The following is a 27,427-nucleotide window of genomic DNA, read 5'->3' as shown; positions in this document are numbered from 1 at the left end:
ATTCCCCTTCGCATAAATGTGGAGGGGTGGCGGATCATCTCTGGAGTTGTGATTTTCTTCACATAAGAGGCAAAAAGCTGAGGATTTTGGTTAAATAAAAATATTAGCTCTGAATATAGTGTGATCTCAAGGACCCCAATTTGAGGTTGGGGTCTCAAACCCTAAAAGCTCCAAGTGGGACACTTGTATAGTAGGGACAATGTAGCGATCAGTCAACTAGTACCCCACAAGGCCACAAGGTAGAGATAAGAGAAAATGGGTTAAGACCCTTTAGGTTTGCTGTGTGTGTATGTGTGTGTGTGTGTGTGTGTGTGAATGCAGTGACACAATGCATACAGTCTGGGGAGTTTGCAAAGTTAAGAAGTTAGTCTTTGGTTGCACAATGATAGAGATTGTTAAAGAATATTTTTTTTAAAAAAGGTAAAATCATGAATGTCCTACAAACATGAAGTGAATATGTCAAAGGTTTTATTTAACTCAGTTATGAAGGAGGGAATCAGCAAGGTTTTAAAACCAGTTCAAAGGAAAATCCAAAGTGTAGACACATTTCTAGGCTGAAATGAACTTGATTAATGGACGCAAAACTGGCTTCTTCCATAATGGGGGAGGGTGGTCCATAAACCCCTACTGGATATAATGTGCATTTCTATGGACAGGAATCGTTTGCGTTACTATCAGTTTGCTACAGATTAACTTGTAGCATTACAGGACTGTAGAATAGCCTAGTCAAAGCCAATGGGAGGCAAAAACTACCTGGGTTGACGAGGTACTCAAAATACCCTCTAAATTTCAAAATCTTTCCCAATTTCTTTCTTACAGAGGCCACTGACATTTAATGAACAGGAGCCCAGGGATGCTCCAACTCCTGCAACACACAAGACAGTCCTACCGTGTCCCCCATGACTTTTTAATTCCCCTCTAGATATTCCTTCAAGTAAGAACACTATGGATAATTCATTGTAACTCAAACCCAACTCCATAAGATCACAAAGTATTTCTTAGCAGCTGTTAATGTACCTTGAATAGTTCTTCCCTCAGTCTCCACTCCACATCTGTTCTTTCATTTTCCTTATTTCTTGTACAAGTTGTGGCTTCTGATCATCTCGCTGCTTTTAAACCCAGACTTACTCTTCAACAGCAGAAGCAAACATCTCACTGATTCTTGAAATCTCATAGGGTAGCCGCTCCTAAGCACGTATTTATTATCCTTGAATTTTGTATAATTCTATTGTTTTGTTACTTTTTCTGCTAAGCAGTATTCTACAAGTTAGTTTCCTTCTATTTCTCCTTGATATTACGTCTAGGACAGTATTCTGATTTTCTTTTAAAGTATGCATATAGGTAAGTCATTATTATTCATGAATTTCATTCCAGGAGTATAAGGCAGCATTAGACAATATTGGTCATAAAAGGAAGTGCTGAGTTAGTCAGTTGGGTTGAGAAACACTGTTTTCAGGCAATAACGCTATTTCTCTTTCTCCAGTAACAGCATCCCACTTCTCTTTGGGGGGACAAAGCTTTCCCCACTGGATACAGTCTGGAGGACCTGTCAGTCAAGACGCCCCATCCCCCTTGAGGGGCGGGCACTGACCCAGGCCTGGACAACCTGCCATCTCTTCTCAGAAGCCATGTTTCGGTACTTCCCTCGTGGTCTAGTGGTTGAGACTTCGCCTTCCAATTCAGGGGATGCAGGTTCAGTCCCTGGTCTGGGAGCTGAAATCTCACATGCCTCGTGGCCAAAAAACCAAAACAGAAAACAGAAGCAATATTGTGACAAATTCAATAAGGACTTTTAAAAATGGTCCACATAAAAAAAAAATCTTAAGAAAAAAAAAAAAAACCACGTTTTGCAGCTGAGTCTTAAGCAGTGAGACCACATCGAAAGCACTTGAAGCGGGTTTATCCTGGCAACCAGAGTCAGTTCCTATGACCCCAAAACAAAACAAAGTAAACAAACAAGCAGAAAACCAGGAAAAGGTTACCCAAGTCTTACCAAATGTATACCCAAAATATTAATAATATAGCGCTTAAAAAAAAAACTAATTTGGGGCAAAACAAAAAAAACCTTTCATTCATTCTTTCACACAAGAATTATCTGCTGGACTCCTGTATGTGGCAGGCCCTGCCCTGAGCAGTGGGGATAAAACAGTGACCAACTAGGGGAGGATCCCATCCCCCTCCAGGATGTGGGTTGGACACAGACAACGGGCAGGTTAAATCCTGCAGACAGGCCTTAGGATATTTATGGAAGGAGGTGTCTAAAAAGAATTTGTGTAAAACAAATCACATCCTAAGGTCTGCTTCTTTGTCAAATGATAAATACTTACGTAATGTGAATGGCAAACCCCTATTTTTTTTTTTTTTTTTTTTAGTCTCTTTTTGTTAAGTTCTGGATTCACTCTCTGGAGATTTCCAAAAGCGGAGTGCCCTGGTTCAGCAAAGTTTGTTTTCATTTGCATTTTGAAAGCCTTTAGAGACTGCAGTGCCCATCAGCAAGAGGAACAATTTGCTTAGAGGATCCTTCATTTATGAAAAACAGCTCACTTCCTCTACTCCTCATTTTTAGTTCATTTACGGTCTCCAGGCTGGGGCTCTGTCAAGGCTGATAGCAGCATCCTTCAGGGGGCACACACAACCTCTGGGTGTGGGCTTCATTCTCAAGGCCATTCTCCTGTGAGATGCCCCCAGCTTGTCCCTCCCAGGAATGAGCCATCTCTGCCGAGCCTCTCTTGGGATAGAGCCACCAAGTCCTGGTCACTTAGATGATGAATGTCCTTGGCTTTGAACTGAGTTTTGCAATTCTATGTATTTGATCTCCATCTTTTCCAAATTGGACTCAAAATTTCCAAGCTGAACTTGAGTGAGTGGAGCTTCCAGTTCCTTAACCAAACTTTGACTGAGGGTCCATGGGCAGAGAGAGGAAACAGACCCTTTTAGTGCTAGAAAATTAAATAGTACATGATTTTTCAAATTACCAAAAGTACAGAAAGGCTGAAAATGTAGCAACTTGTCCACCTCCTGACTTTCAGTCCACATCCAGGATCAACCACTTTTGATGGCTTCTGAACTTTGGTACTTCTGAAAGCAAGACTGCCAATTAATAATAGCCCTTATCCACATTGTGGCATGCGTCAGTAGTGGGTCCCTTTTTATAGCTGAGTAGTATTCCATTGTACTAGTATCCTGTGGTTTGTTTATTCATTTACCTGTTGATGGACACTTGGAGTGTTTCTATTTGGGGCTATTATGAATGAAGCTGCTATAAGTATTCTTGTTCACATCTTTTTGCGTTTTCATTTCTCTTGTATCTTACGTAGGAGTGGAATTACTGGGTCAGGGGACAGATGTACATGTAATTTTTTTAAACATCCAAAGAGTTCGTCAAAGTGGTTGTACCATTTTACACTCCCACAATCAACGTATGGGAGTGCCTTCTGCTCCACATCCTCCTCTTATCAGCTTTAGACATTGGCTGCTGGCTTCCTGCCTTAACATCTGAAAGACTGAGCATTTGATGCCACTACTGCCACCCCCGCTCTGCCGCCCCAGCTGCATAAATTTTCCCTCCTACTGTAGAAATAGGAAAGATGGAGTTTGAAGAGAAACTGCATGGATTTGAAGCTCAGCTCTATCCCTTACTAGCTGTGGGAACTTGGATGAGTTATTGCATTTCTTTGTGTCTCTGTTTTCACATCTGTGAAATGGGATAATAATAGTACCTACCCCATAACATTGTTGAGAGCACCGATTTCAAGAATGTCTTATATGTAGTGAACAATACATGTGAGTTACTATAATTCTACAATAAGAATAGTCATCGCTTGTCATTTTGAGCAATACTTGAACATCTTTATTTCTTTGTCCAGCTAGGAAGTGTCTCATGTCTCCTCACTTTGTAAGACAGTGCTTGTAGAAGACACATAAAATGCCTTCTATATGCCAGGCACTGTTTGGGGAGTGTCATATATAAGTTATCATAATCTTTACATCAAACTTCTGAGTCAGGTGTTATTAATTATGCTCAGGTTAGAGGTGGGTAAACTGAGGAGGAGAGAAATGAGTTGGCTCACCCAAGGTCCACAGCCCAGAGGTGGCAGAGCCAGGATTGGTACCCAACCATGTGGGAGCCAGGTCTATGCCCTCCCCCTCTGCCCTGGGCCCTGCTCCTCCCATAGGCTCTCCTCGCCCTCATCCACTTCCCAGAACTCTGGCATCTGTCCTTGTCTCAGAGCACGAGGTACACACTGTAAAATTTAAAGGAAAGTGAAATTAGTTTTAAGTATCAGACACCAACCCAGAGGGGGGAAGGGTATTCTGAAAGGGATGTTCTCCCTGGTTTGTTCTAATAGTTGGTCTTTGACCCAGGCTCCTGACAAATACCTTGGAATTTCCTGGGTGATAAGAGCGCCTTTTGTTCTAATGAGGCGACTCTTGGTGGGCTCCTGCATAGCTCCTGGATGGGACCCGGTCACCAGAAAGACCGAGCATGATTAGAAGTTTGGAACTTTCAGCGGCATCCCCCATCCTCAGGGGAGAGGAGAGAGGCAGGAGATTGAGTTAATAATTGATCACGCCTACATGATGAAGCCTCCATTAACAAATCCCTCAACCATGCAGTCCAGAGAGCTTCTGGGTCGGTGAACACACCCACATGCTGGGAAGGTAGTGTACCCCACCTCACAACTCCACGGGGACGGAAGTTCCTGCACTCAGTGGACCCTTCCCTTATGTATCTCCTCACCTGGCTGTTCATCTGTGTCCTTTACTATATCCTTTTTAATAAACCAGTGAACAAAAGTAAGAATTTCCCTGCGTTCTGTGAGCCACGCTAACCAATTATCAAACCCAAGGAGGGGATTGTAAGAACCCCAAATTATAGCCCGTTGGCCAGAAGTACAGATGACAACTTGGGACTGGCACCTGAAGTGGCAGCAGCCGTGGGACTGGGCCCTGAATCTGTGGGGTCTGCCACTTATGCCACACAGATGGCTTTAGAACTGAACTGAATCGTAGGGCAAGCAGCTGGTGTCGAAGAATTGGTCAATGTGGGAAAAAAAAACACCCACACATCTGGTCACAGAAGCATCTGTGTGAGTAGTGAGTGGGAAAAGAAAAAAGAATTTTCCTTCAGTGAGGGTAGGGAACAGTGAGTTTTTCCTAGACAGTACTGGATATCATGGATGCCTACCAGCATCTACAACCCAGCCTCACAGAACAAGTTCCTTGACGTCTCAGGAACCTCCCATTCCCCTGCCAATCCATGGAATGCAGAGAAGCCAACCCCACTCCACCCCAGCTAGAGTGCTGGTCTAAGGGTAACCCCACCCATTTCCCTTGACAGTGACTTGGTCGAGAGCAGACATGTGATACAGTTGGGCCCAAGGTAATTCAAGATGCTGGCACTTTCTAAGAAAGATCCTGCTTGCTCTTCTGAGACACCTCCAAAGCTTTCTTTGATCTGATTTCTGGACACCAGTGGCCTCCAATACCCAGGAGGATTTCCAGCCTCAGGCTGAAGCCAATGCAGAAGGACAGGGCAGAGAAGGAAATGATCTGTTCCTTGAAGACATCTTCAGATAGCCGATTCACCTTTTGACTGATGGGAACCAACATACTTGTTTAAGCCAATTTGAGTATGAGTTTCTGTGATTTGTTCCAAAAGCATCCTGACCCACAGTTGACTTACAGTGTTGTGTTGGAGAGCTCTGCACTGATTCTTATTTTGTCTCAAATTTTCCACAAGAGTGTTCAAAGTTCAAATCCTGTTTGGGAACCACCAAGCACCCACCATCCCCAAGAAGGCTATGAAAGAGAGATTCCATGTGAAAGAGAACTGATTTGTTCATCACTGATGCTGTGTTTTATTTAGAAAATACAATGCTTCCAAAAGTTAATCAATAAAACAGTCCATGTAAGCAGCTCTTTGCCAGAAACCACCCTCAGCAGGAAGCCCCTTTTCTTGTCACTTTAGCAAAACTATATTGTTTTAAACAGGCACGCCCATGCTCTACTCATCTCCAGCCCAAGCACACCTTTCAAATCTTTGAACCACACAAAACCTCGCCTAACTTGTCAATTCTTTCCGTAGATCAAAGAAGTAGAAATGAAGAATAAGTAATTAACAGATGACCAGACCTCTTCCCTAGCTTCCCCTTCAGTAATCTCCCAAACAAACTGGGTGACCAAACTGTGTGAATAAGAAAACATCTAGAGGAAGATAACAAGAAGTCGAAAAGACCGCACACAAGCCTGCACGCAGCGGGGTTGGCGGCATCTCTGACACCCCATCTCAATGATTAACCGAGACTACTTCTCTGTTTCCCTTTAAAAACTTTCATGGCCAAGCCGAGTCTTCAGAGGTGGCTTTTGGGGGACGCTGAGTCCACCATCTCTCCAGATTGCCGGCATTCTGATTAAAGGCACCTTTCTTTTCTTTTTAATTTTTTTTATTAAAGTATGGTCGTTTCACAATGTTGTGTTAATCTCTGCTGTACAGCAGTGATTCAGTTATACATATATATACATTCTTACTTTTATATTCTTTTCCATTATGGTTTATCACAGTATATGGAATATAGTTCTCTGTGCTATACAGTAGGATCTTGTTGTGTATCCATTCTATATATAAAAGCTTATATCTGCTGACCCCAAACTCCCACTCCATCCCTCCCCCCACCGCCTTCCCCTTGGCAACCACAAGTCTGTTCTCTATGTCCGTGAGTCTGTTTCTGTTTTGTAGATAAGTTCATTTGTGTCATACTTTAGATTCCACATACAAGTGATATCATATGGTATTTGTCTTTCTGACTTACTTCATTTAGTATGATAATCTCTAGGTCCATCCACGACGTTGCTGCAAATAGCATTATTTCATTCTTTTTACGGCTGAATATATTCCATTGTATATATGTACCACATCTTCTTTACCCATTCATCCATCCATGTACATTTAGATTGTTTCCTTGTCTCGGCTATTGTGAACCGTGTCGCTATGAACATAGGGGGAGCACCTTTCTTTTCTACCGTTTGTATGTAATTGATCTTGTAAGCAACAAGCAGCAGGACCTGATTCACTCCGTAACATCCAAAGTGCTTCCCAAGACGCCAGTGTGACTGAGATTTTCTCTGGAGACGAGATCGTTTCCTCTGACTATTGGGGTAACTGTATTCCGGGGCCTGTTAGCTGAGTTAAGGAGGATCCCTTTACCTGGGGCCAAGCTCAGTTGTGCCCACCTAACTACAATCAGGTAAAAGTGTAAAAAGTCACAATTCCACCTTGGTTTGGTTGCCTTGTGTGTAACCACATAGATGAGACCAAGACAGACAGGGAGAAAATCAGGAAATACAGTCACATCTCCCAATTCACCATTTCCCAAATTTTCTCTCTTCTGTTAAACTTCCCCAAACCAACTCTCAGAACCATGGCATGATGGGGAAGGCAGACACAATGATCCATTGTCTCAGACCTGAAACCCAGACTTGAGGAGTCTTTGTCGCCCTGGGACATATATTAAGGTTTAACTTTTTTTAACCATATTCCTATTTTCTATACATTTCCCCACATTTCCACTGAATGTAATCCATCCGGATGGGTTTTTTCTTAATAGAGTAAATAGGAGGTTGGTGACAATGCTGGTCTCCTAGATGCTCCCAGCCACCCACCGCCCCGCCCCAACGTGCACTCAAGCATTAGACTCACTCTGTTAGGAGGGAGAGGCCGCGTTCCATATAAATGCAAAGCGCTCCAGACACTCAGGATTATCTGTGCTTTGCATGAATAATGACAGCAGCTTGCAAGTGGGCAGGACTTGGTGGAGAGGCCCCGTGGCAAATCCTGGGCGGCACCACCACGCTCCTCGGAAGTGCCTGTGAAATCTGCCTTCAGTTGCTAATTTCACTCTCCAGGGACAGAGCTGCGAACAGCTCAGAGCACAGAATTCCCATTTTCAGAACAGTTTCCTTACCCTCAGACCCCCCTTGGATGGAATTTTCTCCACCTTTTAAAAAATGTAAATGCTCAATTTTTTTTCAGGTTAAATCTCAGGTTTGTTTCTGCTTCATCATCTCTTTACTGCCTGACTTTGCCAACAGCAGACGTTTTATTCTGGCTTTAGATCTTTTGTGTAACTCTCTGGCTCGGTTGCATTTTTTGAAAAATCAGAATGAATCACTCGCGTATTCTGCCTTCATTGTTCCCTCTCCTGCAGTTTTCTAAATACTGCAGGGACTGGGGAGGCTTCTGTGATGAGCACAAATGCATTTGAAATGTGCTGTTAAGATATGCCTTTCACCTTCCTTCAGGTCAGAAAATGAGTTTTCTTCTCTGGGTTTCCGCAGACCTGAGAAATACTCTTCACTTCTAGAATGTGTCAAAAGACGCCGGGAGGGTCCTTTGGGCCCGAGGAAGTGAGGATCCTGAGTTGACTGCAAGAATTTTGGTAGCTGGATTTATAAACCCCCAAAGGGCTGCAATCGGGGATAGGATTTGATTGTTCCCGTTGTCAACGAACTCAATTGGGTGTTCCTATCAACTCAGACATAATATCTATTCAGATCATAAAATATTGTGAAAATCTGGTTCATTTGTTTTAGAAAAAAAAAAAATCACAGAGTTGTTTCTGATATAAACTGGCTTCTGAGGGTTTTGTTTGTTTGTTTAAGAAGCCATGGTTCTCATTGTGATACTTAAAAACAGGATTGCTTTAGCAACCAGGAAATGTGAGGCAGACATCTCAAATTTTAATTCCTAGTAAAACAACAGACACTGTCTTTATTTTAAAATTTGGTATTTTGTTCCTTAAGGATTTTTTTGGCATCGGTTTTGATTTTTTTAAATATTGCATTAAAATCATATTTATCTTAATTACCCTGGCATTTTTGTGCCTCACCTGCCTTACCTTAGTCCCAGCCCTGAATTCATTTCAAGATCAAGGAAGTGGTAAGTGTAGGAGTCCCCAGCTGAGGATAGGAGCTCTGGGGCCTCAACTTTTCCCTCATCAAAGATGGTGGTGAATTGGGATGTTCCCTGGAGAAAAGGGAAATTTGAGTCTAAGACAGACTCAGGCCTCCTGCCTTATTTCTAAACACCAGGAATTATATTTCGAATGAACTGCTACCTCGATGTCATCACCTGCCAACCTCTTGCATCTCCTGCACTCTTTCCTTCTCTCTGTGTTCTCTTGACCTGAGATGGGGCCGGTATCACACCTCCAGCTTCATTCCAGTTTAAACCAGTTGAGTGCCAGAACATTCTTTGGGTGAGGGTCTCTCAGGTGAGACATCAGCCAGGATCCCAACACCATCGTGTACACACTGGGGTCCCCACAGGGACTGGGGAGAAGGGGGAGGATTTCCAGGCAAGACAGGCCTCCAAATTGCCAAATATTTATATTTGGGGGGATGTCTGGAAATATCTACTTGTGTCAGTGATCTTTGCCCCCATTTTTTGCAGACGATTGAAGCCCTGTACATGTTTGGGACTGGTTAGTAATCACCCAACAGACATTACCCTTCTTTCTATAATAGCTGCAAGGGATCGTAGCTGCCATGGCACCCTGGGGTCTGGCATGCCTCAAGGACAAGGCTGGAACAGCAGCTCATCTGAGACTTGGCAGAACTGTCTTACGGGAATGGGAGGGTGTGGGAGGTGCCCCCAGGCCGTCTCCCACGCCTCCCTCTCTCCCTGGGAAGCCATCAGGAGCAGTTTCTCATCACCAGCTGGCCGAGGTATGAGGCTCTCTGTCTCACCCCCTCAGAATACAGCTGTGGACTATAAAACTGCTCAGCTCAGTCTAGAACTGGCTTCTTGGTAACAGGTGTCCCGTCATTCATTGCAGCCATCCAACCCCTTTTATTACAGGTCAAGCTTTCCTTTGAGCAGAAAGCCCCTTGGGGACAAGCACAGAAACCCAACTCAAAAAGGAATCGGCAAAAAAGGACATTTAGTGACCCACATAACTTACGGGCAATCAAAGGCAGTGATTCTTAACGCAGGTAATTTTGCCCCTCCTCCCCCTCCAGGGACACTTGGCAATGTCTGGAGACATTTTTGGTTGTCATTGGGGTGGGGGAGGGGCAGTGTGCTATTGGCACCTGGCCATTAAACATGCTACAACGCACAGGACAGCTCCTCACAACAAAGAATTATCTAATCCCAAACTGTCAATAGTTCTGAGGCTGAGACAACATGCTCTAAAAGTAATGGCTTCAGGCATGGCTGGATCCAGGAGCTCAAATCATGTCTACAAGACCCCATTTCTCTACAATGTTTGCCTCTGTTCCTCTGTATTGACCTCACACACAAGAGGATCTCTGCTCCATGGCCTGGTTCATATTCTCACAGAAACCAATCTGGAGAGAAGCGAGGTGTTCTCTCCAGTAAATCAAACCGTGGCTGGCATTGAGTTTCGCGTGTCATCCAGGAGTCACTGAGGTGGGGGCGGAGAGGGAGAACACACTGCTTGTCAAGGCCTGGGTCATGAGGCCAAAGCTAGAGCTGGAGGCTAGTGGAGTCAACTCTCCCACACAGATTGAAGAGGAGAGGGATTGCTTGCCCAAAATAAAATCAGTGCAGTGCTACACTGGACAATGGACATCCATCACCACGTGATTGTGAACGAAAGGGGTGGGAGAAGAATCCATTTATAGGGTTAAACACACACTATGGAGAAAGAAAAGGATGAAATACGAGACAAGGAAGGAACGCAGATTTGAGTTCATTGTGCTTTACCAGGAAGAATGCACAACTGAAGATTTGCAGGCATTTCCTTGTTTTCTGTTTTTTTATTTGATTAGGAAAAGAATTATAAATATGTGTGACGTGTGAATACCTTCCACACATTTCAATGAGTACACATGAACTGGGGCAGGAGAAAATATCTTTGCAAAGTGTAACAAATGATACAAACAAAAGGGAATGCGGAAATATTGCCCAAAATGCTGGAATTATAACACACGTATTTCCCTCGGGCTCCTATTTCCATAGAAATATCAAGTTTTATTTCTTGTTCTTTAAAGTATGGCGCCTTGATTCCTTAACAAGAAAGAATGCATATTTTAAGGTAATGATAATCAGTCAGCAGCCCCATTTGATTCAAAACAGTCTGATTCTTCAATCTGCTTCGAGGCCCCATGGATGTATTTTAATGTACCTGCGAGAGCTGCTGGTAAACAGAGAAGTCACAATCAGAGCCAACTTGCTGAGGCTGATGGAGCTTTAAGGGAGAAGGTGAGGGCTCTTCGTGAGTTGGAATCATAGGAAACCCCTCAGCTAGACTCAAAGGGGATGGAGACTTAAAACAAACAAACAAAAAAATCCCACCACTGTCATTTCAGTAATAACAACAACTCTATTACCTTCTCTTTCTCTTCGTAAGGTCTATCCATGTCCCCATCGCCCACCACTCTCCCTACTCCTTATGCCTTATACACACTGGCCTCATTTCTGGTCCCTCGATTCTCCAGGCCTGTTCCCTCCTGTGGACCCTTATACTTGCTGTTCCCTCTGCCTGGCACACTGTTCCCTCAGACCTCCTATGGTGGCGCCTTCTCATCCTTCAGGACTCAGCCCACATGTCACCTCCTCAGAGAGGCCCTCCCAGACCCCGTAAAATGTAGCAGTATCCCCACCCCAAGATACTCTTTATCCCATCCCCAATCTGTTTACATTACTGCATTTTTTTTACAATCTGAAATTATCTGTGTATTTATTTGTTTACCTGTATAATGTCTACGCACATCGACTGGAACTTCATGAGAACAGATGGATTCAGTCATGAATCCATCTCAGTCATGGCTATATCTCAATAACAAGCGCAACAGCTTGGCTCTAAAGGTGCTCCATCAGTATCTGTTAACGTGAGTGAACGGGAGACGTTAAGTGGACAATTATGTTGATGGTGTTCACATGGGGGCGCGCTGCTTTATATTTATTTCGTTGGCTCCATTTTTCTTATATAATATGGACCTGACCAGGCAGAGATGGTATCTACACTCTATGAAAAAACTTCACATGCTCTGATTGGACAAAAAAAAAATATGTAAACACCTCTTCTCTACCCATTATTCTGTACCTTTAAGGATAAATCACTACACCTCGCATGGGCCCAGGAATTTTGAAATACTTGTTTTTTAACTGAAGTATAGTTGACTTACGATGTTGTATTAGTTTCAGGTGTACAGCACAGTGATTCAGTTATATACATAATTTTTTCTTTTTCAGATTCTCTTCCCTTATAGGTTATTACAAAATATTGAGTATAGTTCCCTGTGCTATACTGTAGGTCCTTGCTGGTTAGCTATTTTATATATAGTGTGTATATATTAATGCCAAACTCCTATTTATCCCTCCCCCCTTCCCCTTTGGTAACCATAGGTTTGTTTTCTATGTCTGTGGGTCTATGAAATACTTTTTTTTTTTTTTTTTTTGGTTGTGTTAGGTCTTTGTTGCAGTGCACGGGTTTCTCACTGCAGTGGCTTCTCTTGTTGTGGAGCATGGGCTCTAGGCACGTGGGCTTCAGTAGTTGTGGCTCCAGGGCTCTAGAGCACAGGCTCAGTAGTTGTGGCGCATGGGCTTAGTTGCTCCACGGCAGGTGGGATCTTCCCAGATCGGGGATGGAACCAGTGTCCCCTGCATTGGCAGGCGGATTCTTAACCACTGCACCACCAGGGAAGTCCCTGAAATACATTTTTTAAACAAATTGTTTATGTAGACAAAGACCCTTCAAAAAAACAAAACGAAACAAACAAAAATTATATATAAATACATATACATATTGCCTGGGTCCCACACATTCTTGTGTGGGAATCTCAGCGGATTCTCCCCTGGAGCCTCTGGAAGCAACCAGCCCTGCTGACAACAGGGGCGTTAGCCCAGTGAGACTGACTGCAGGCTTCTGGCCTCTGGAGCTGTCAGGGTATAAATCTGTGTTAATCCTCCACATTTGCGGTAATTTGTTACAGCAACCCTAGAAACTAACACACCCTCCCACAAAACTGAAGCCCCCCGTCCCCCTCCTGCTTTATTTTCCCCACGGTGTGTATTACCAGCTTACACGCGTGTCATTTACAGATTTGTCTCTCTCCACTACTTGAACATGTTCCTTCTCGAATCACAGCTCTGATTGCCAGTTTTCAGTCCACCCCCTTGGTGCGGCGAGGCTGCAGCACCAAGAGTCTCCATTCGGTCAGCACCAAGTTCAAGTCCCGGCCCGCCACAGACCAGTGGGGTGACCCCTCGGGCAAGTCAGTTTACTTCTCAGTGACTCCATGTTCATTGTCTAAACTGGAGATCGTGACAGTAGCCTCTCTCCTGGAGTCCACGTGGAATTAAATGAGTTTGGTACCTAAAAAGCTTACAACAGTGGTGGCATATAGTATGCATCCTGGATATATTTGCGATTATTATTACTATCCATTCACCAAATAGTGACTGAACCCTGTTCAGGCTGCAATTGTGAATGAGGCAGGCGTGGTCCCCATCCTCATGAAGGTGACATTTTATTGGGGTGACAGATATGACAATGACAGGCAATCATCGTACTATGAAACCGTGGGTAATCATCACTTCAATCTATTACACCTGTAACCTGCCTTCACTAATCAAGGTCTTTTTTTATCTTTATTGGAGTATAATTGCTTTACAATGGTGTGTTAGTTTCTGCTTTATAACAAAGTGAATCAGCTATACATATACATATGTTCCCATACCTCTTCCCTCTTGCGTCTCCCTCCCTCCCACCCTCCCTATCCCACCCCTCCAGGCGGTCACAAAGCACCGAGCTGATCTCCCTGTGCTATGCGGCTGCTTCCCACTAGCTATCTACCTTACATTTGGTAGTGTATATATGTCCATGCCTCTCTCTCGCTTTGTCACAGGTCATTTTAACTGTTGCTACAACAGACTGGCATGTCCTCCAAGCAGCGCATAGCCTAAACAATAAGATGTTTGCCTGAGCTGTTTTCCAGGGACTTGGAGTCAGCTGTGTCTAGTTCCAGCTGAGCTGGTTAAGACTGCATAGGACCACCCACCCTCCAGCTGGGCATGCGTGTGTGTCTGTTCGTGACCTTTTGACTTCAGGGGGCTGAAAACTCCACCCGCAGATCGTGCTAAATGCCTCATTTCGAACACGTGTCCCATGAAGAGCTCTGTAGTGTAGTTACGCCTGCGCAGAACTACGATGAACGCACCTTTTTCTTATTTACGCTCCCCACGCTCCGCACGCCTAGGACCGCCCAGCTTCGTTATCCCATAAATACCCTGAGCCCCGGGCCTTTGGGGAGGTGGACTTGAGACGCGTTTTTATCGTTTTTTTGCTTGGCTGCCTTACGAGTAAACCCTGACTTTGCTTCAAATCCCGGCGTCTCGGCACTTTGACCTGTTGGGCGTTGTGCAGGTGAACCTGGTTTGGTAACACGATGAAGAGGATAAAATGCGGGGGTGTGATGCACAGTGAAGAGGCCTCTGCAGACGAGGTAGTCGTAGAAGGCCTCGTGGCGGAGGTGTCTTTTCAGCTGAGACCCGAAAGCTGAGTAGGAGCTTGAAGTGCCAAGAACCGGGGAAGGAGCATCGGGGCGCGGGGGGACAAATGCAGTAAAAGCCACAAGTGAGGGCCTGAGTGTTCAGGAAAGAGCAAGGCCTGTGTGGACCGCGTGGAGGAAGCTTAGAGAGGCAGGGAGCGACCAGAGTGAAGAATTTCAACGTACATGTCAGGGGAGCCATGGAAGGGATTTGTAGCAGAGAGCTAGGGTGTGATTTACTCCCTTCCAACATCCCTCTGGCTGGTGAGAAAGGCCACGACTAGAAGGGGGGAAACCAGGGAGGCAGTCAAGATGCAAGCGTGGCTGGTGCCAGGGACAGGCAGGGAAATGGAGCAAAGTGGTCCCATGTGATGTACCTTCCGGAGGCATCTCCAAGGAAAGAGGGGGTGAGGAAGACCACGGGTGCCGGCCTGAGCTCCTGGGCACGGGATGCTTGACTGAGTGAGGACACCTGGGGAGGAGAAGGACCCGCTCTCAAAAGGGCAGCAGCGTGATCGTTTTCCATTACCCCGTTCCCAGGGAAATGCTCCCAGACAGCCCAGAGTCCTGACACATGTATGCAGGGAGGGCGAGATGTACCCCTTGTGGCTGGGTAGTGATTAGGAGGGCGTGCGGGGTGACTGCAGCAGATTTACCCAAAAGGAGCGAGTCTCTCTCCCCACAGTAATTGGAGCCCCCAGCGCAGTCCACCCACCGGGGGCCTGGGAGCTCGGCTCTGTGGGGACTTGCAGCTCCTGCAGCCTAACCTGGCTGTCCAGGGCCAGGCTTTTCTCTACAAGGTGCCCCCCAGCTGTCTCAGGACTAGCCTCCCCAAGTGTGAGGCTTGTTGACTGATTATTTGGAAAAACTGGAAAGTTAACGGGGTGAAACAGACACTCCATCACCCTTTCTATTTCAAATCTCAGTTGGTCTTGGTCAGAGTGTCTCAATGGGGACATTATTAGCACTTTGTACATGGTGATACATTGTAAGGGACCGTCCCAGGCATTGAAGGACTTTGATCTTTACCCCAAACATTGTAACAACTGAAAACACCCCACTCATTTCCAATCACTGGGTTTGCATGCAAATCTTAACCCTTAAAATGTCTTAGAACCCTGGGGAAAGACAACGGGGGAGCTGCCCTACCCCCATGGCACCATTTGACAAGCGTGCCAAACCGGTTAGTTCCGAGCTTGGGTACCTGCAAATATTCCATTACTGATGGCCACATATCCAAAGAAAGTGGATGCCACTTACTGAGCATTCAACCCTGGAAAAATAGACAGTTGTGACAAAATGTGAGAACAGAAAAAGGGACCCAGGCATCAAGCCATCCAGGCAGTGGGCATTTATGAAACACTGAAGTAGGAACAATGTGTGGTGTCAGGTCCCAAGGAAGAAGAAAGACACCATCCCGTAGTGCAAGGAGCTCACAGTGGGTCCAGGAGATAGACAGAATTATGCCTTGTGCAAAATCAATGAGAGAGCCTCCTTATGCAAGATGAGTTTTTAAACTGCAGGTACTAACGGATCCATTTGTGAGTTGTTCAATTTATCACATCTTGAAGAGTATTTTTATGTTGGAATAGAATGAGATGGGATGGGATGAACTGGAATACAGTGGAAGGGAATGGAACAGAATAGAATAGAAAATACCAGAGTATATCCCAGTGGGCAAAAATAAGTAGCGTGTTCTTAATATTCTGTTTTGGATTACGTAAAGATGTGCATTGTCTTGTGACATAAAATGTATTTCTAATGTTCGGTCACGTTCAAAAAAGTTAGTTTGAACTGCATCGTGTATATAATGGGATTGTAGAACAGAAAAAGGACATTAGGGAAAACTAGTGAAATCGGAGAGAAGTGCAGAGTTTCGTTAATAGTAATGTAGCAGCCTTGGCGCCAGAGGAAACGGCCTTTGCAGTATGGACTAGAAACGGGCGTGAAGACACGTCATGGACTAGAACATGAGAGTTCTGGAATCATTTGCACGTGTGGAGCAGCTACACACACTGCCGAGTCCTGGTATCCGTCAGTTTGAATGATTCCCCAACACACAGTCAGGACAGGACCTTTCTTCCAGTTGCAAAGATGAAAAAGGAGACTTCATCCAAGACACTCTCCAGAGGACACCCCGCCAAGAGGCCAGAGCCCCAGGCCGGGGACCTGCATGCCCATCTGTCTCCAGGCGCCTCTGCAGTTAAAGCCACTGGCCGGTAGAGACGACTCAAGTAGGCTTTAGGAAGGTCCCCGCCAAGACTTCATGGGCACAAACTCTCCACAGTCCCCTCCTGGGAGAAAAGCTTCCTCCTGAGACCGTGACGCTTTTCTTCAACGCCACCGACTGTCAGCTCCTAAGGACGCCACCTGGTTTGAGCTCAGGATGTGACAAGGGAAGCAAATCTCCCAGGTTTTTATTCCACCACAGCCCGTGGCTCATCATCACTCCTCAGACTAAAAGAGCCAAAAAAAAAAAAAAGAAAGAAATGTCAGGATTTTTTCCAGAGGAGAAAAGCCACGCGAAATGGGGTGGCTTGAACATCGTCCTGGCTGGGGATGGTAAGCCATGCCCCTCCCCCATTTATGTTCCATCCCCCCCCAGTACAGGTGTGTGTGGAGGGGTCCTGTCCACGCACCACCTCCTCGCTCAGTGTACCTCTGAGGGGCGCAGGGCCGTGGTTTTAGGTTTGGAGCACACACATGAAGTGGGATCTGGGGTCTGAGCTGAGTCTTGGGCACAGATGGCTTCGTTCTTGCTGGAGGGTCCATGATGACCTGTGTCATGTGTGCCCAGGACGTGTGTCCACGTGGCAGTGCAGCCGGGGGGCAGGGCACACGTCCTCTGTTGAGTGAGCAGGTTGGGGGTGACCTTGGGGATTTCTCCGCGCGCATGTCATCCATCCCACAGGCGCTGGGGAGCCCATGCTCTGTGCCGGGCACAGTGCCAGGCCCTGGGGATGCAGCCCAGACCTTGCCCTCATGACAGGAGACACACAATGAGCAAGAAATCAAGGAAACCCTGCAGACAATTCCAGAGAGCGAATCGTGTACTGGGAAGAACTTTAACCAGGCTGAAGTGATGGAGTGGCGGGCGGGGGTGGACCTGAACAGGGACTCAGGGAATGAGGAGGGGATGTTGGCCCTGAGTCCTGGAGGAGACGGAGCAGATCGTGGGCGGGGCCAGGGGCGGGCCTCCCGGCAGAGGCAGTCACAGCATCCTGCCCTTCGCAGCGGGCCCTGCAGGACCCTGAGAGAAACAGGCTCTACCTGCCCCTGCACAAAAGTCCCTGCGCTTGCAGCCTGGGGGTCATTAGGAGCCCCTGTCATGAGTGATTAAGGGCATAGACTCTGGTGCCAGGCTACCTGGGTTCAAATCACACCTCTGCCACTTCCTAGCTGCGTGAAATCCCTCTGTGCCTGTTTCCTTATCTATAGAATGGAGATGATAATAGCACCCACCTCATGGGGCTGCTGTCAGGATGAGATGGGTTAGCGCACTGAGCACAGTGCCTGACCCCAAGTGTGTGTTGTCCACCGTTACTGTTAGGGCAGAAAAGTCCAGCATGTTGCGTGGGATTCCAAAAAAGCAATGTTAATAGACCGGGATGTCCAGTTTGACGTGTAAAGGGTGTACATGAAACGCAAGCACAGTTGGCACCAGAACGTGTTTTCCTAGAACCTGTGCCTACATTTTTAGATAGACAAGGAATTTAACAGCATCCCAGCAACTCTTAAAGAAAAATGAATTACCCCTGTGCTTGCCTTTCTCCCTGTTTAACCTGCACTCTGCCACCCCCCCACCCACCCCCAGGGGGTCCTGAAACTGCAGGTTACACATGTACGGGGGTGGGATGTCACCGGGTCTTCAGACAGTGAGACACAGCGAGAGTAAGCAGGATCGGGGCAGAGAGCTCCGCCCCCTGTTGTCTGACCTCCCTCAGTCGTGTCCTGCGCACCTGACCCCACTTTGTGCCCATGTGCGGCCTCAGACGGGCGCCCCTCGTGATGGGGAAGGCCCGGGACACTGCCTGTGGCCCCGTCCGACAGCAGGAAATGGTGCTTGCATCGCTCCCGCCACGCCTGACCCCGGGGCTCCTGGAGACGCAGGAGAAGGCCTTGGAGCCTCATCCCCCGGCCAGAACCATCTTCCATCAGGGGATGAGAAGCAGAAGAGGAGGCGCCTGATCCCAGGGGCCACGGTTTCCAAAACATCTTCCACCCGCAGACGAGCACCCTGCCCCCAGGTGCACCCAGGCGCCTGAAACCAGCAGATAATAGGTGCCCGTGAACTTGCAGATCCTGCCCGGATTTCAATCTTAAGAGTTAATTTGAAAGCAATAATTTGCCAGATTGATCAGCTGCCAGGAATCTGGGCTGACTGGCGTTTTCTCTTGGCCTCTGTTCTGGACTCCGGAGCCAGATTGGGGCTGGGGGCTCCCCCTTGGCCTCAGTGGGTCCTCACGGTCTGCGGGGAGCGACAGAGCGCACAGGCTGATTTAATGGATGTTTATGCAGCCCTGCAGGAGGCATAGCTGAGCATGTCCCCTCCTGATTAAAGGACAGCGGCCAGTTGTTCCCCATCAGTGCTGACAGAAGAGGGTTGCTTTGGTCCTGGGAGCTTATGGGAGCTCCTCAGACACCCAAATCTGGCACCTGCCACCTGGCGTTCTTAAAGTGACCCTTGCAGGAGATGGCCAGTGTGAGGGGGACGGTTGTTATGGGGCCTCCACCCAGGCTGGGGTGGGGGGTCGCTCTGCCCACGTAGGGGCAGGAGGACAATGTCCTAAACCTGACCCTGCCTTGGCCTGGGGGGGAGAGAGGGGGTTTGCATGGGGGCGGGGCTACAGATGCAAATACCTACAGGCCTGGGGGGCGGGGTCAGGGGACTCCCGCAGAGGGTGGGGGAGGGGCACGGCGCACAGGATGAGCCCATCTCCAGCGTGGAAGCCACGTGGAAATACAGGCCCAGCATCGCCCGACCTTCCGGCCGCCAGGGCAACCCCGGGAAAGTGGAGGTGACTGTCCACTCCGGGAGTGTGAGCTGCGTCAGGACAGGGCCTGTCCCGTCAGGTCCCTGTAACCCCGAGCCCCGCCCCACCTTCCCTGCAGAGCGCCCTCCTCGGCCACCCCGGGGGAGCGAAGCCGGCGCCGCTCGAGCAGCACCAGCTCGGTGGGCAGCGCCCCCTGAACGTGACAAGGTCTCGGGGGGAGAGCCCTCCTCTCACACCAGCCAGCCCAGCGCCACACACACCTTGATGCTCACGACTTTCCAGAAGGATTTCCTCTCAGTGAGTCAGAGGTCACGCTGTGGACCCAAACCAGCAGCGGATGTGTCGAGTGTGTCCCTCCTGGTGCTTTTGGAAAAATGTGAAGCCGATGTCAACACGTGAAAAAGCTGAGATTTCACTTGAGCATCTGATACTTTGATCCTCTTAAGGTGTCAGGACACAGCGCCACTCTGCGCCCAAGTCCTCTCCTGGTAGCTTGCGGTGGCACCGAGGCCGGGGCACCAGCCCCTTTAGACAGGCTCGTGCTCCGCAGTTTGCCACCGATTCCACCCCTCCCCCTATCGTCCCCACATGGAGACCGAGGATCTGCCACCCAAACTCCTGTGCGGCATTGTCCACAGGCCACTTGCTGGGTCCCACCCCGGGTCTTTCCCCTTCTACAGGGAAACGGTAACAAAACCACACCACAGGGCTGGGGGACTGGCTGAGTCAGCATCTGGAACCTGCTTGGACCGTGTCTGGCGGGCGGGAATCCCTCAGGAAGTGCGGGCTGGTGGCTGGTCTAGCCCTCTTCACTCCTTTGTTACCTGCCGGGCCCGCGGGGACACTGGCTTTGAGACCTGCTGCAGACGGAGGAACCAGACGTGGCCGTTTCTCTCCAGCTTTCTCCATCTCCACCGCTTTCCCCCAGCCCCACCTCCCACCTCATCCCACACCCAGAGGGCGGGGGACGCAGAGCCTGGAGTCCCGCCACGTGGGTCCTGGGTCTTCCGTTGTCCTGACCCCCAGCGTCACTGCCGACCCGTCTGATGGGCGTGTTCCTGTGTTCTCCCACATCTCCCACCTGGATGTTAATCCCTCCGTCCACCAGCGACTTCAGCACCGCATGGGAGATTTGATCAGGTTTGCAAGGGTGTTCTTTCTTCTTACAGCCCATGTTCTATCAGTGGCACACTTCAGAATTCACTGGATGTAATATATCTTTGGGATTAATATACTGTGTTAAGTACCTTGAATGCAATCAACAACTATAATCCAATTACTACTGGCGGTATTTTTAATGCTATTTTGCCCCCAGCCCCTCATCTCAATGGTGCGCCAGACTCACTCACACTCACACACACACACACACACACGCAGAGCAGACGCCAATTTTGTGCCCCGCCGCCTCGCCTAACAGTGAGAGCACTGAGTAGTGAACAGCTGATCTGCGTGAAGTAACGTGAGAGCTCCTGTAGTCCTGGAGCTTTTAAACTTACAAACAGGTATCAGCCAGGTTGCCATGGAGAGCAGTGGACCGATGCCAGGGCTCACCCTCCGGACTCGTGGCCTCCTCTGATCAGCAGGGTCACGTGGGCTCTGCGAGGAGGCAGAGGCATGGCCTGGCATTTTAATGACACTGACTTGCTGTGTCTGAGTGGCGAGTGTGTAGGGGTGAGACAGGGCACGTGTGTGTGTGTGTGTGTGTGTGTGTGTGTGTGTGTGTGTGTAAGTTCGCACGCACAGCCCCACACATACGGGATGAAAACTGAATGGCCCCAAGGATCTGCTGGACACCTTTCATGTTCTAACAGAGACCGTGAGGCCTGAGGGGTCACTGCATGGACAATGCGAGTTTCTGAGTCAGGGCGGCTGCTGACTCAGCACTGAGGAAGCCGCTCCTCTGGCCCCATCAAGACCCCCCTCGCTCCCTCCTCTCCCTCACGGGCACCCATCCCCCCTTTTCTCCTTCCTCTCCCCCCTCCATTCACCGTCCTCACAGCGGCCTTCTTTGTCCTGCAGTCCCCTCCCCTGCGCCACTATGGATGATGGGAGGGGAACCACATCCCTGCCGCCTGCCATATCAAACCCTCCACACCGGTTTGTACCCATTTTTTGGTCTTGCAAATCCACCCCAACTCAGGGAAAATACGTACATATATACACGCATCACGTGCACAGAATGTAAACACAGACCACAAGAAAGCCCTCCATCCTCTGTCTCTGTTTTGGTTTCTCCAGAAGCCGACCCTGAGGCAAGGCTTCAAGTCCAAGGATTTCCTCTGGGGGGTGATCGCAAACAATACCCCTCGGGCGTGTGGGGCAGGGAGACCAGACAGGGAAGGAGGCGATGAGCATTCTGCCTGTTCCTCTGGGAACCAGCCGAGGGGTTGTCTGCAGCCCGTGGAGTCCAGCCCCAGAGCGCAGTCAGAAGATAGAACTGAGGTTCTTGGGAAGGGGCGTGTGCCCACCTCCAGCAAGTTACGTCCGTGGGAAACAAGAGGCCCGTCCCGCTGGGGAGCGCACAGCATAAACATGAACCGCAGCCAAGAGAGCCGGGAGCGGCCCCAACTCCATCAGGCCTGGGCCCCCCGGGGCGTTGATTTCCAGCCCCTCCGGTCTCTGGGGCTCCCACACAGCCCAGACTGGCAGCTGGGACCCTCAGGGGCGACGCAGGGGCGGCTGCAGGAGGCCAGGCAGGGGGCACGTGGTGGGCGGGGCCAGGGGACTCCGGGACTTTCGGAAAGAGGAGCCCCTCCCCCTGCCGTGCTGCTCTCTGGGGCTCACCCCTGCGCGGCAGACCTCCCCCCACCCCAGACATCCTCCCAACAGGTGAGTCCCTACTGTGCACCGCGCTGGGCTCGAGCTGGGGAAGCCGGCGCTCCAGGGAGGCTCACAGAAGAGAAACAAGAGCCGGAAGTCACCGTGGTAACATCTGACCTGATGGGCGCTGGGAAGAACAGAAAGCGGGGACACGGGCTGCAGAGAAGTGACAACGGGGCAGAGCGGCTTAGCCAGGGCGGGGAAGGAGCAGGGGGCGGCCCGGGGACTCATCGCTGCACCAGCCCTGGTGCCATCTCCCGAGACCCATTCTCTCCCACCTTCATGTTCCAGGCCTTAGAGTCTCCTCCCCGAAATCAACAGAGCGCAGACCTGCTGGGCCCCGGCGTGACTGTCACACTTAGTCACACAAGTGTCACACTTTGTGTGCCACGAAGGCCATGAGACAGTCTGTCAATCATTTTTTAACGCAACCGCAGTAAGAAACACATGTCACACACACACACACGCCTATTTCTGTGAAAACCAGGCAGACGTTTCCCCAAACACCCCTTCACTGCACGCCACGCACTCTGATATTTCCTCATCTATTCTATTCTGGTCTATTGCAGAGTTTAAGCGCAGGGCTCCACCCTCTAAATAGATTTCAAGACCCACTCATGCATCACGACCTGCAATTTGATAAACTCTGTACCAGGAAACATCCGGTGGTGGGTGTGTTGGGCCAGATGCCCTTTGTCCCACCGTGAGGCTGGGGAGGGGGGCAGGAGAAGGGCCGTGCCCACTAGAGCCTGAGAAGTCACCCCCTCCGGTGTTTGCCCAGCAGCCTGCAAGGACGCGGTTGGGGGCACAGGCCGGACGGCAGGAACTCGGCCTGTGGCCGCTCAGCCCGGCACCCTCCTGAGCCCACCAGGAGCAGCCCCCCAGCATGGCTGTGGCGGACAGGCCCCCGAGGGAGGCCTGAGCTGGGCCCGCACTGGGGACCAGGCCCCGAGGAGCTGGCAGGCGAGCCCTCGGCCCGGAGGACAGGCAGAAGCCACTGCAACACCCTCACCCAGAGCTGCCTCTGCTGCTGCCACGGGGTCACCGGCAGCTGACTTGGCCGCAGCCAGTGCCCTGGGTCCTACGTGCGTCACCTCGCTTCCTGCTCGCGACGGCCCTCAGAGGCAGATACGGTGGTGTCACTCCTGGTACTCTTGGTGGCAGCAGCAGTGATGAGGATCGCAAACAGCACCTGACGTTCCCGAGCACCTGCCAGGCCACCAGCACGGTGCCGAGGGCTCCATTTGATCCCCGCTAGTCTGGAGTCCTAACCACAGATAGCATCTGTGTGACCCCAGGTAAGTGACTTAACCTCTCTGTGCCTCTGTTTTCTCAGCTGTAAATGAGGCTGCCCCCAGGAATTAAAGATGCTTAACTAGGGCCTCGCACCAGCAGGCAGTCCATATAGGTTGATATTAGCCCCACTCGACAGCTGGAGAAACTGAGGCTCAGAGTCACTGGCCTGGTGGGAAGTGGGATTCGCTTCCCATCCTGTCCAACGCTGAGCTCTTTGGCTTCCCTCCCTTACGGCCACCTTCAGAGGGACAGGGCAGAGGGCCATCACCCCCCACATACACACAAACGGGCTGAGCCTCTGAGGACCCCACCACCTGGCCAAGATGCCCCCCCAGCTCCCAGGAGACCACCAGTCGCTCCTGTGTGTCCGACGTTCCGGTCTCAAACCACATGCTGCCACCGCAGGGGCATCTCCCCGTCCCGGGCCAGTTCTCTGCGGACGACATGTCTGCTGGGGGCAGGCCCGTCCTCCTTCCATCGTCCACGACATTCCCTCCTCTGGCTCCCCTCTGGACAGACGCTGTCCCTCTCATCTCCGTCATTTCCATGCAGCTGACAGTGACAGCCACACTGGCCATGCTTGTGACACAGCCTTTTGGTTTCTGAGACTAATTTACAGCCAGATTCCACCTGATTCCACTTACAAGGGAAGGTTTCCTTCCAGTCTCAACTGGGTGGTCTTGGGTTTGGAGGCCTGGGGCTGGGCTGCAGGCTTGGAGGATTAGAAGGGAGCAAACAACACAGCCCTCACCCCGGGAAGGGGCTAGCGGAGCTGTTCCACCCTGGCCACCTGGGGACAGCCAGCACTCTCGGCCACCCCAGGCCTCCCGCCTGCTCTGGGTGTTCTGGGTCCCACAGCCTGGGTCCAGGTCCCACACTTCAGACTTCCGGGTCCTGCGCCATCCTCTCACCTCCCAGAGAAATCTCGATATTATTCCCGGGAAGACGTTCTCGTTCCCTTTTGCGGCCTAGGAGGTGGCAGAGCCGACTGGGGAACAGTATGGGCTCTGGGGTCACCTCCCTGGTTCAAATCCAGCTCTGCCACTGCCTGCTGTGTGACCTTGGGTAAGTTGCTCAAACGCTCTGTGCCTCCTTTCCTCGTCTGAAGTGCCTGTTGGTGTCAGGGCAGAGGATAGCAATCTGTGCTTACCAGCCTCAGACATTTAGGCTTTTATGCTTCTTTCCTCTTACAGAAGTCCTTAGAGATCCACCTTTGCATATTTTTCTGATTATTTCATTGGGATAAATTCCTGTAAATGGACTTTGGGGCCTGAAGTTGTGCGTTTGCAGTTGATACACATAGTGCCAAGCTGCCCTCCGGGAAGACTGTACGAATGAGCTCACCCAAGAGGTGTGGTTCTATTTAATAAAACTTTCTCCACCCCACATTTCCTTTGATTAGGCTTACACATCTCTTCAAAATCCTTGTTTCCTAGATCATAATCTTAGAAGTTAATACATGTTCTTCTTTCGGGTTATTATTAATATAAGATTTATCAGACTGTGTGAGAGCCCAGCCAGAGCCTTAGGGAAAGAGGTGTTCCTTTCAGAGCTCCACGGAGATTTGGAAACAAAAGTGACCAGGGAGGAGTAGAAAGAATTATCCTTGTTATGTTAAAAGCATGGTCGGAATTTTCACTCTGCGCGTGCCATGTAGTGTTTAGAACAGCGGCTCGTACGTGAGGTGGGCACCCAGTAATCCTTTCTGAATGGAAGGAGTTGTGGAAAGTGTGTTCCAGACAGAGGTAACAGCACATGCAAAGGCCCTGAGGCAGGAACGTGCTGGGCCCGTTTGGGGAAAACAAAAGAAGCCAGCGTGGACAACTCCTCCTATGACTACCCCAGATCGAGCACTGCAAGTTCTGTGTCCAAAGAAATGCCTCAGCAAAGCGGGACAGTTGCTCACCGCAGGCCGGAGCAATGTAAGCCAACTGGGATGCTGCCCCCCAGCGTCCACTGTCCCCTCCCAGTAATAGCCTGTCCTCCGGGCACACAGCCGGGCATGCTGCCCCCCAGCGTCCACTGTCCCCTCCCAGTAATAGCCTGTCCTCTGGGCACACAGCCGGGCATGCTGCCCCCCAGCGTCCACTGTCCCCTCCCAGTAATAGCCTGTCCTCTGGGCACACAGCCGGGCATGCTGCCCCCCAGCGTCCACTGTCCCCTCCCACTAATAGCCTGTCCTCTGGGCACACAGCCGGGCATGCTGCCCCCCAGCGTCCACTGTCCCCTCCCACTAATAGCCTGTCCTCTGGGCACACAGCCGGGCATGCTGCCCCCCAGCGTCCACTGTCCCCTCCCAGTAAGAGCCTGTCCTCTGGGCACACAGCCGGGCATGCTGCCCCCCAGCGTCCACTGTCCCCTCCCAGTAATAGCCTGTCCTCTGGGCACACAGCCGGGCATGCTGCCCCCCAGCGTCCACTGTCCCCTCCCAGTAATAGCCTGTCCTCTGGGCACACAGCCGGGCATGCTGCCCCCCAGCGTCCACTGTCCCCTCCCAGTAATAGCCTGTCCTCTGGGCACACTGCCGGGCATGCTGCCCCCCAGTGTCCACTGTCCCCTCCCAGTAAGAGCCTGTCCTCTGGGCACACAGCCGGGCATGCTGCCCCCCAGCGTCCACTGTCCCCTCCCAGTAATAGCCTGTCCTCTGGGCACACAGCCGGGCATGCTGCCCCCCAGCGTCCACTGTCCCCTCCCAGTAATAGCCTGTCCTCTGGGCACACAGCCGGGCATGCTGCCCCCCAGCGTCCACTGTCCCCTCCCAGTAATAGCCTGTCCTCTGGGCACACAGCCGGGCATGCTGCCCCCCAGCGTCCACTGTCTCCTCCCAGTAATAGCCTGTCCTCTGGGCACACAGCCGGGCATGCTGCCCCCCAGCGTCCACTGTCCCCTCCCAGTAATAGCCTGTCCTCTGGGCACACAGCCGGGCAGAATGGAGACTGCGCTTCTCAGCCCCCTTTGCAGTCAGGGGCGGTCATGTGACTGGGCTGTGGCCAATGGGAAAGAGAACTGTGTGCTCAGCTGCTGGGCCCCACCCTTAAAGGGAAGGCTTGTGCCCATCTGTCCCCTCTGCCCCTCCCTGCTGGCCAGACACTGGGATGTGATCCACCTTGTGGGAGAAGCCACACCCCAAGGGTGACAGAGCAGCAAGGTGGAAGGAGCCTGAGACCCTGAAAACTACAGAGAAGAATCACCCTACGGGCTTGGATTTCATGCAAAAAAGAAATAAACTGTCTTATTTAAGCCACTGTAATTTGAGGTCCCTGTCATGCTCACTGAGGCTGTAACCTACTTGGTAGAAAGGTGGGGTTGGAGAGGGAGGCAGGGGCCGGGAGGCCAAGGTGAGGGAACAAGCCAACGAGGAAGGATTCCAAGGCCCACCTGCTCCAGGTGAGAGTCCCAGTGGGTGCCCCTCCCACCGCTGAGTAATAGGATTTTCCCCACGTTCCCTTTAGGACGTTGGAAGACACACAGCCTAGTCTCTCATGCTTATCTCCTGAGATGTCCTTTAAGATTATTTAGGTACCCTTTCATTTTACCCACAGGGAAACTGAGGCCCAGACAGGAAATAGCCCGCCCTTGTCCTCAGGAAGAGCCAGTTCCCTTGAATATTCTCCTGGGTCAAGTGGCCATAATTTGCTTCTACATCTACTGAGAATCAGACCAGCTGATTCTCATCATTCATTCATGTATTCATTCACATGTCCATTGGTGAAATACTTTTTGTAAAGCAAGATGGTCACAGGAGCCTCAATTGTGGGGAGGGGAAAGTCCTTCCTAATCAACGCCTTCTGCACCCAATG

The sequence above is a fragment of the Phocoena phocoena genome, chromosome 15, assembly GCF_963924675.1.
Source record: "Phocoena phocoena chromosome 15, mPhoPho1.1, whole genome shotgun sequence".
Lineage (NCBI taxonomy): Eukaryota > Metazoa > Chordata > Mammalia > Artiodactyla > Phocoenidae > Phocoena > Phocoena phocoena.
This window is presented reverse-complemented; position numbering follows the sequence as displayed.